Genomic DNA, 10,976 nt, shown 5'->3' on the forward strand with positions numbered 1-10,976 from the left:
CCCCAATGTAGAGGAGACCGCATTGGAAGTAGTGAATGCAATAAACCAAATTGAAGGAAGGGCTAGGGAAATGTTGCTTAACCTGAAAACGGTTGAATGGCGAGGAGGGACAGTGCAATGGGAAAGGGAATAGGGAGTTGGGAGTGGTGGAGGAATGGACCAGGGTGTCATGGAGGAAATGATCCCTGCAGAATGCTGAAAGAGAGGGTGAAGGGAAAATGTCTTTCATGATAGTATTGTGCTGAAGTTGACGGAAATGGTGGAGGATGATCATTTGAATGTGGAGGAAAATGGGGACCGGGGGGGGGAGCTTATCATGGTTCTGGGAGGGAGAGAAGGGATGAGGACAGAGGTGTGGGAATTGGGTTGAACCTGGTTGAGTGCCCTGTCAACCACTCAACTTGGGGGAACTTTGGTTAAGCAAAAAGGCAGACATGTTAGAAGCACCATTTTCAAAGCTGACATCATAAGAACTGATGTGACAGAGGTGGGGAAACTTGGAGAATGGGATGGCGTCCTTACAGGAAGCGGGGTGTGAGGAACTATAGTCGAGATAGCTGTATGAGTCAGTGGGTTTGTAGTGATATTGTTTGTCAGTCTATCACTGGAAATGGAGACAGAGAGTTCAAGGAAGGCAAGGGACGTGTTGGAGATAGATCATGTGAAGATGAAAGAGGGATGAAAATTGGAAGAAAAATTGATAAGTGTTTCCAGGTCCAGGCAAGAGCATGAAGCGGCATTGATACAGTCATCGATGTAACGGAAAAAGAATTGTTTGAGTGGGTCTGGATTTTTACAGCATTATAAGAAATTAATTTCTTTGATGTTTTGTTTGCTCTCAGGTTGTCCATGGTAGCAAGCTTCATCATGGTACTCAGCTCCAACACATCATAACTAGAATCCGATCTAGCGTAAGTGGCCAATCAGTTCAACTGTCCGACCAGTCTTCTCAATTAAACTGATTCTTCCTTAAATGCTGGATCCTCTTTTTGAGGATCTGACCCAATTAGGATGCAAGTAACATTTTCTAGATAAGATTGTTGGTTCAATGTCACTCCTGATTTGTTTTGCTGAATGTTTAAACATTCAGGCCTTGAAGCCTGGTTTCCAACCTTGAATTTTTTCTTGATTTTTATCGATCATCCATTGTTCAAACTCTACAGAACCGCCCAACAAAAAAATCATCCACACGCATGATAAAGATTCCTGCTAGCCTCTCCTTGTTACACTGATCGAACATTGCAGGGTCTGATTTAAACAGGAGGCAGCTCGTTTTCAAGAACTGACCTCACGGTAAAATTCCACACTCTCTCCACACCATTCAATCCATAAACACACTTCTTTAATTTTCACAATTTTCCTTCGATATTGCAGCTTCTTTAGATGGTTTCAGAAATACATCTCTTTGAAATCGCTCACCCTACAAAAACTCTGCCTTCATAGCTATCAATCTGCACTCCTGGGAGTATGTTGCCAAAATGACGAAAAAAGTCTTTAGCTTCCTTTCTCTGCAGTCAAGGATTTGCACTAACATCTTCTTCCCCCAGTCTTTCCCCAGTAGCCTGAGTGATTAGTCTATCTTTAGCCTTGTATGTGCCGTCTGAGAGCATCTTCACCGTGTATATCCACCCATGTGATCAGGCTGGCTGTCGCTGCCTGTAATTTCAGTACATACCCCAAATTTTTACAGCTCTTTTTGTTTTGCTTCCTTTATCAATTTATTTTCAAACTTGCTGGCAGTCACTAACATTTCTCTAACATCCTCTATCATGGGGGCATCTGCTTCTAGTGACATTCCTGGTTTATATCATAGTTCCTGTCCTTGTCAAGCTCCAACCTCTATGCATGCCCCTCACTCTTCTTGAACTACTTGCTATATGACCTTTCCCGTTTGTGATCAGAGTCCTGATTGCAAATTTGTAATTTTTTTCCTGGCATCGTGGCCTCTTTCCGGTTCACTGTCAAAAGTCATACGGCTCTTTCTGGCTATCCACAACCTTACAACATTTTTCCAATCCATGTGTCTTATCTCCCAACCTTCATCCTGCACATTTAACCAATGTTTATATTCACCAGTGGTTTTCCTGCTCTTCCTATGATGGTACTATCCCTCCACACATTGGACCCTTCAGGCATGTATGCTACATTTGTTTATAGTTTTCAATATTTAGCTTTATGCTGCGTTTCAGTGTTACTTTGTTCATCAATAATCAATTCTTTATTTGCCATAGTTGGTTCCTCATAATTGTGCATTTTGTGCATATGTGAAACTCGCAGTGCCTTTTCACTCTCTATGTCTTGTTCAGAAACTGTAAAAGGGCGACACAGTGGCACAGTGGTTAGCACTGCTGCCTCACAGCACTGGGGACCTGGGTTTGATTCCCGTCTTGGGTCACTGTCTGTGCGGAGTCTGCACGTTCTCCCCATGTCTGCTTGGTACTCCGGTTTCCTTCCACAAAAATGTGCTGGTTAGGTGGATTGGCCGTGCTAAATTCTCCCTCTGTGTACCCGAACAGGCGCTGGACTGTGGCGACTAGGGGATTTTCACAGTAACTTCATTGCAGTGTTAATGTAAGCCCACTTGTGACTAATAAATACACTTAAACTTAAAAGGGTCAGTGCCTATTTGCTGTGAATGAACCATAACAGTTTGATTCCTGTGTTGGTACAGTCACTACTTTCCCTTTTTTGCCAGGACCTTTCAATTCGTTCCACCCTTCTTTTTAATAATGCACCAGATCTCCTTTATCTAAATTGTATTTACATTGGTCTTATGAAGTACCCTAAGCTCTCAAAATTTTCTCTGAAGACTCAATCATTATTGAAAACCTTTCTGCTTGCATGCAAAGCATTCAGACAAGTAGCAAAGGGAGATCTAATGCTTGTCCTTGCTAGAGCAAGGGGAGCATCCACCTGATAGGACTGATGGCAATTCCAAAATCCTGCTGTACAACACCTGGTATGGACTATACCCCCAACCATTTACAAAGAGTTCTTTGCATGCACTGCCAATACAATTTGGTTGAAAAGCCAATATTTTATGTAACATGTCATCTCTTGCACAGACTAAACTGAACGGGCTCTCAAACGCAATGCATTTAACTATGATATTCAAATATTCACACATGTATGGAAATTCCTCTTTGGCCAATTCCCCACTATTAACTGTCTGGAATTTAAGTGGTGTTCCTAATCCTGTTCCCACCTATTGCTCTGTGACCTTGTTGTTAATGGTCTGTTTGTCCTTGCCTTGCAATGCAGTGGATATGCTAAATGTGGTTGCCATATCTACACAGTGTAGCAAGTAAGTACCCCTATCTTTGTCCCATACTTTGAAGTCCATTGCCACTACATTGTTAAATTCCCTGGCTTGTTGCAAGCTCGCAAACATGTATGGTGGTTTCATCCAATATTTTATACAAATTTCACACCAAGCCGTGAGTTGTTTAATAAGGTTGCATTCTTTATCAAGCACGCAGCATCTCGCAGTAAAGCTTTCAGTTTATGTGGCACCTAATGTGCAAACTGCAACTTCCAAATAATCTTCATTTTGTCCACCAATTCTTATTCCCAGAAATTAACAAGAATTCTTGAATTTTCTGATATTTTTGGCTTCCTCAATGGCAGGCAATAATGGCCTGACTTAGTGAAATGTAGATCCACTGTCTTCACAAACATGATTGCTCTGTCATTCTTCATGTCTAGCATCATCTGTGCTTTTCTCATCAAAGATCTACTTAACAATAGCGGTATGTCGCTAGAAACCACATCTGTACTGATGAAAAGGCTGATCCCAGCTTCCTACTAGGGAGGACTACCCTTGTGCAAGACATGAGTGTGTTATCATCTCCAAATTTGAAGCATGTAAAGCTTTATGTAGAGCTTTCATACTCTTTCACCTTCTGCCAATCTGCCGCATCAATAGACTCCAGTTAGTAGTTAAGCTAGTCCACCCCACAAACTCTGGAAGTACAACCACTGTCTAAAACTGCACAGTTAAATAAATCAGCCATCAAAATACTTGTCACTGGATTAAAACTCCAAGTGACCCAATATAATTCCTTCAAGACTGTAATTGTCTTCATTTTCAGCCTTGGAATTATCTGTTATATTTCAAAACTTGATTCTTTCACTCTGGGCAACATATTGCATAATGACACTTGGAATCACATCAAAAACATTGATTAACCATTCCCCATGCAATTCTTGGGTTTAGGTATCTGCGCTCACCATCCCAGACCTGCTTTTTATCTCGACACTCAAACACGACCATCTTCAGACCGCCTATAAATACCTTTGTACTGGAATCAATATTCAATGTTTTGTCAATCTCTTACTCGGGCACCATCGAATTCTCCATCTTTTGCTTTACCACAGAGTTGCCTGTATGCAATAGGAAACAAAATTCAAGGGAGAAGTCATTTCCAGCCAGGAAAGTGGCTGGAAATGACTGTCTCCCTTGAATTTTTTTAGGGCGGCAATTATTTGTTCCAAAGGAGGGCCTTTACATTGGAATTGAGCCCTGGTTAATACCAAAAGTCTGTTGACATGAGAAATGAGTGCACAATCAAATAACTTAAATGCCAATACTGACTCTGCAATGTCAGGTTCAAATCTCTTCAGTCTCTTATACCATCTGTCAAAGTCCATGATCTATTCCTGGACTGGTTGTGTGTTTTCTTCAGTCTATTTAAAATTGACCAAGCTTCTAGGTCATTCCTTTGTAGAATTTATCCAAAAACTGTAATGGAAGGTGCAGTCCCTCTTCATTATCCAAATCATTCTCATTGCACTCTGAAAACACTTTACTCCTAATGTTACTTTTGCTGGCAATGATAAAGCCAGAGCCATAATTGCCCAATCAAATATGGCATGGAACATTTATTTGTCACATCTATTGACTGGCTTATATTGCTGACATCCCCAGTAGTAGCCTAAAAATATCCAAAAACACAAGTGCCCAGGGGCAGTTGTGACCCTCTGGAGTAGTATTATTGCAGTTCTAATTTGCAGTGGTATCATCACTGGACTAGTAATCCAGGGACCCAGGGTAATGTTTTGAGGACCCGGGTTCCTGTCAAGGCAGATGTTTGAAATTAAAATTTAATAAAACTCTGGAATTAAAAGTCTAATGATGACCATGAAACCATTGTCAATTGTCCTTATAAACCCATCTGGTTCACTAATGTCCTTTAGGGAAGGAAATCTGTCATCCTTACCTGGTCTGACCTACATGTAACTCCAGACCCTCAGCAATGTGGTTGACTCTTAATTCTCTTCTGAAATGGAGGGCAGTTAGGGGTGAGCAATTGGTCCAGTTAGGGCCCAGCCAGTGACGCTCTCATCCTGTAAGATGAATTTTTAAAACATCATGTATCCCTTTATACCCAAGCAAGCAATGCACTTCTGATGTGCGTATGACTTAGTCTGTCGATGCTGGTGGTGCGTGTGTACAGTGTGTTTCTGACCTACCTGGCATCCTTACATTGACTCTTCTGATATTCTTCCAGGAAGCAAATATACAAGGGGATTGTCACTGGGAAGCCTATAGGGGCCATCTTGAAGCTTTTGATGAAGTTGTTGGGGGAGAGACCGTGGGGCTAAGCAATAGGATTGACACAAGGCTCCCGAAAATAAAGATAGTGGAAAGAAAACAAGCAAAACTACTGATAAATTGCTTTACAACTTGGCAATTGTTTGACTATGCTCCTTGCACTTCTTTCTTTATAAGCTCTGTGTCTAGCAGCCCATTTTATGAGTAATGTTCATGTGCTGGAAGCAACAGAAAATCATTTGTAGATTGTCATGATATAATTTTAGCTTTATCTGCATCCATCTGACCACAAGCTGCCAGATGTTTCCTGTATAGATGAAAAGTTGGAGTGAAAATTGTGACAGATCCAAAAGAGGGTGGGAATTCAGTCTAACGGACATTTCTGAATGAGGTTATTCGATGTTTCATGTTGACACAATCATACAAAATAGCTACTATCCTGGGCTCTTGGATGGTACATAAACTTTTTCCAACATGTGTATTTTCCATATCAACTCGCAAGGAAAAACTGCACTTGGCAAATCTTAGTACCTGTAGAAATGAGGAGGATTCCCCAAGCTGCAAACCTGAGTATTTTTGAGAAGTGTTTACATGGACCATAGAAGGGGAAGGTCCTGTCTAATCATCCTGATGCCCCAAGTTGAGTGTAGAAAGTGTAATGTACCAAAGCTTTCAAAAATAATTAAAATGAAGTTATTAACCAGAACTATTGTTTAAGTTCAAAATTGTGGGACAAAGGATTAATACAAAGAATGTATTAAACAATTCATTGAAGTCTATTAAATAACAGATGCTTCTGCCCCCATCTCCTCCGTACACTTCCTCCTTTTATCATCGCTTTCCTTGATCATTTTCCTTACCCCTTATTACTCTCCATCTCTGCTCCTTCCATCACTACTCTTCCTCCCTCACCACCTTCCTCCACATCATCCCCCCCCCTCTTCATCCTTCTCTCTCCTCCCACTCACTCCATTCCTTTACCTCTTGCACATTCTTCCCCTCCTTCCAACCTCCACCTTCCCTCTCCCACCTCATGCAGAAAACAGGCAAAGAGGAAACAAGTGAGCCTCCGATCTTATATTTTTCTCTTCTCCCATTGTGTACAGAGCCATGGACTTAACATTACACACACACATGGAACGTTCTTACATTGCAAAAAGGACACAGAAGAGGGGACAAAAATTATTTACAAAGATGATAGCAAAACTGAGAGATTCTAACTGGCTGATCAGGCTGAAGCTCTTTCCTTTAGAAAAGAGATGACTGACACATAAGAACATAAGCACTAGGAGCAGGAGTAGGCCATCTGGCCCTTCGAGCCTGCTCCACCATTCAATAAGATCATGGCTGATCTTTACGTGGACTCAGCTCCACTTACTCGCCCGCTCACCATAACCCTTCATTCCTTTACTGTTCAAAAATGTACCTATCCTTGCCTGAACAACACTTAATGAGGTAGCCTCAACCGTTTCACTGGGCAGGGAATTCCACAGATTCACAACCCTTTGTGTGAAGAAGTTCCTCCTCAACTCAGTCCTCAACCTGCTTACCCCTTATTTTGAGGCCATGCTCTCTAGTTCTAGTTTCACCTGCCAGTGGAAACAACTTCCCTGCTTCTATCTTATCAATTCCCTTCATAATCTTATAGGTTTCTATAAGATCTTCCGTCATTCTTCTGAATTCCAATGAGTATAGCCCCAGTCGAGTCAGTCTCTCCTCCATAAGCCAACCGTCTCGACGCCGGAATCAACCTAGTGAATCTCCTCTGCACCCCCTCCGGTGCCAGTATATCCTTTCTCAAGTAAGGAGACCAAACTGTGCACAGTACTCCAGGTGTGGCCTCACCAGCACCCTATACAGCTGCAACATAACCACGCTGTTTTTAAACTCCATCCCTCTAGCAATGAAGGACAAAATTCCATTTGCCTTCTTGATTACCTGTTGCACCTGCAAACCAACTTTTTGTGATTCATGCACAAGGACACCCAGGTCCCTCTGCACAGCAGCATGCTACAATTTTTTAGCATTTAAATAATAGTCCATTTTGCTGTTATTCCTACCAAAATGGATGACCTCACATTTACCAACATTGTACTCCATCTGCCAGACCCGGGCGGCACGGTAGCACAATGGTTAGCACTGCTGCTTCACAGCTCCAGGGACCTGGGTTCGATTCCCGGCTTGGGTCACTGTCTGTGTGGAGTTTGCACGTTCTCCTCGTGCCTGCGTGGGTTTCCTCCAGAGGTGCTCCGGTTTCCTCCCACAGTCCAAAGATGTGTGGGTTAAGGTTGATTGGCCAAGCTAAATTGCCCTTAGTATCCTGGGATGCGTAGGTTAGAGGGATTAGTGGATAAATATGTAGGGATATGGGGGTGGGGCCTGGGTGGGATTGTGGTCGGTGCAGACTCGATGGGCCGAATGGCCTCTTTCTGTGCTGTAGGGTTTCTAAGATTTCTAAGATTCTAAGATTGCACCCTTGCCCACTCACTTCGACTATCTATATTCCTTCGCAGACTTTCAGTGTCCTCTGTACATTTTGCTCTGCCACTCATCTTCATGTCATCTGCGAATTTTGACACACTACACTTAGTCCTCAACTCCAAATCATCTATGTAAATTGTAAACAATTGTGGTCCCAACACTGATCCCGAAGGCACACCACTAGTCACTGATCGCCGACCAGAAAAATACCCCCACTCTGCTTTCTGTTAGTTAACCAATCCTTTATCCATGCTAATGCATTACCCATAACACTGTGTACCTTTATCTTATGCAGCAGCCTTTGGTGCGACACCTTATCAAATGCCTTCTGGAAATTCAGATACACCATATCCACAAGTTCCCCATTGTCCACTGCACATGTAGTGTTCTCAAAGAATTCCTCCAAATTCGTCAAACATAACCTGCCCTTCATGAACCCATGCTGCGTCTTCCCAATGAGACAATTGATATCCAGATGTCTCGCTATTTCTTCCTTGATGATAGATTCAAGCATTTTCCCTACTACAGAAGTTAAGCTAACTGGCCTATAGTTACCCGCCTTTTGTCTACCTCCTTTTTTTAAACAGTGGCATCACGTTTGCTGTTTTCTAATCTGCGGGAACCACCCCAGAGTCCAATGCAAGTGCATTTGCTACTTCCCCCACCATCTCTTTTAGTATCCTGGGATGCATTCCATCAGGGCCAGGAGACTTGTCTATTTTTAGCCCCATTAGCTTGCCCAACACTAACTCTTTCGTGATAATAGTTTCTAGGTCCTCACCTGCCATAGCCTTCGTCATCAATTTTTGTCATGTTATTTGTGTCTTCCACTGTGAAGACCCACACAAAATACCTGTTTAATGCCTCGGCCATTTCCTCATTTCCAGTTATTAAATTCCCCTTCTCATCCCCTAAAGGACCAATGTTTACTTTAGCCACTCTTTCATTTTATATATTTGTAGAAACTTTTGCTGTTTTTATATTCTGAACTAGTTTACTCTTCTGTTGACCTTTAAGTTTTCCCAATCCTCTGGTGTCCCACTAATCTTTGCCACTTTGTTTGCATTTTCTTTCCATTTATTTCCTTAGATATCCATGGCTGATTGTCTCTTTTTCTACTGTCCTTCCTTATCACTGGTATATACTTTTGCTGAGCACTGTGAAAAATCGCTCTGAAAGTCCTCCACTGTTTCTCAATTGTCCCACCATAAAGTTTTTGCTCCCAGACTCCCTTAGCCAACTCCTCCCTCATCCCTTTGTAGTCTCCTTTGTTTAAGCACAAGATTTTAAGCACATTGTATTTTATCTTCTCACGCTCTATCTGTATTTTAATTTCAACCATACTGTGATCACTTCTTCCGAGAGGATCCCTAACTGTAAGATCATTAATTATTCCTGTCTCATTACAGGACCAGATCTAGAATAGCTTCTCCCTCGTAGGTTCCATTACATACTGTTCAAGGAAGCTATCGCGGATACATTCTATGGAACTCCTCCTCAGGGCTGCCTTGACCGACCTGGTTTGACCAATCAACATGTAGATTAAAATCCCCCATGATAATTATCGTACCAGTCTTACATGCATCAGTTATTTCTTTCTCACCCCATTGTGATGTTATTATTTGATCGATGTTGTTAAAATTATGAAGGGTTTCAATATGGAAGATGTAGAAATGATTTTATCTGCGGGAAATCCAAAACACAGAATTTTGACCCAGCGACTGTGAAGGAATGACAGTGCGGGATTCAGTGATGGTAATACCATTGAATTTGGAAAATGCAGGTGAATTCAACAAATTCCTTCGTCATTCACCAAAGATCAAGTATTCAGTTGCAAGAGGGGCCAAGCACTGGTGTCACTCAAAGGGCCAGAACACTAGAGCCATTAAACCGAGGCTCCATCTGCCTGCCTCACGTGAAAAAAAAGGATTCCAATGCACTGTTTCAAAGATGATAGAGATATATCCGTGGTGTCTTGGACAATATTTATCCCTCCATTAACAGCAGGAACAGATTATCACATTGCTGTTTGATAATTGGTTACCACATTTCCTATATCAGTGACTACACTTCAAGAATTATTCAATTAGGTGTAAATTGCTTTGAAATATCCACTGGTCATTAAAAGGTGCTGGGTGGTTAACAGTGAGGCTGTGTGTTGGGCTGCAGGAAGATATAGACAGGATGGTCAAATGAGCATATAAGTGGCAGCTGGAATTTAACCCTGAAAAGTGAGGGGATACAATTTGGAAGGAAGGAAGTATAGAATGAACAGTATGACAATAGGAAGTTCTGTGGAACAAAGGGACCTTGGCATGTTTGTCCATAGATCACTATGGACAAACACGGTGGAAGGACATGTTGGTAGAGCGGTGAAAAATGCATATGGGACACTTGCCTTTGTCAATCGAGGCATAATTACAAAAGCAGGGAAGTCATGTCGGAGTTGTATTGAACTTTGGTGAAGCCACAGTGCGCAGTTCTGGTTGCCACATTATTGGAAGGATGTGATTGCACTGGAGGATGTGAAGAGGAGATTCACCAGGGTGCTGTCTGGGATGGAACATTTAAGTTATGAAGAGAAGTTGGATAGGGTTGGGTTGTTTTTGTTGGAGCAGGGAAGACTGAGGGATGACCTGATCAAAGTGTACAAGATTATGAGGGGCGTGACCAGGGCGGATAAGGAGCAGCTGTTCCCCTTAGTTGAAGAGTCAGTCACGAAAGAATATAGGGTCAAGGTGAGGGGCAGGAGGTTAAGGGGGGGGGGGGGGGGGGGGAAGGAATGTGAAGAAAAAGCTTTTTACCTGGAGGGTGATGACGGTTTGGAATGTGCTGCCTGGGAGGGTGGTAGATGCGAGTTGCCTCACATCCTTTATAAAGTACCTGGATGAGCACTTGGCACGTCATAACATTCAAGGCTATGGGATAAGTATTGGTAAAT

Source organism: Mustelus asterias, chromosome 9 (assembly GCF_964213995.1).
Source record: "Mustelus asterias chromosome 9, sMusAst1.hap1.1, whole genome shotgun sequence".
Classification (NCBI taxonomy): Eukaryota; Metazoa; Chordata; class Chondrichthyes; order Carcharhiniformes; family Triakidae; genus Mustelus; species Mustelus asterias.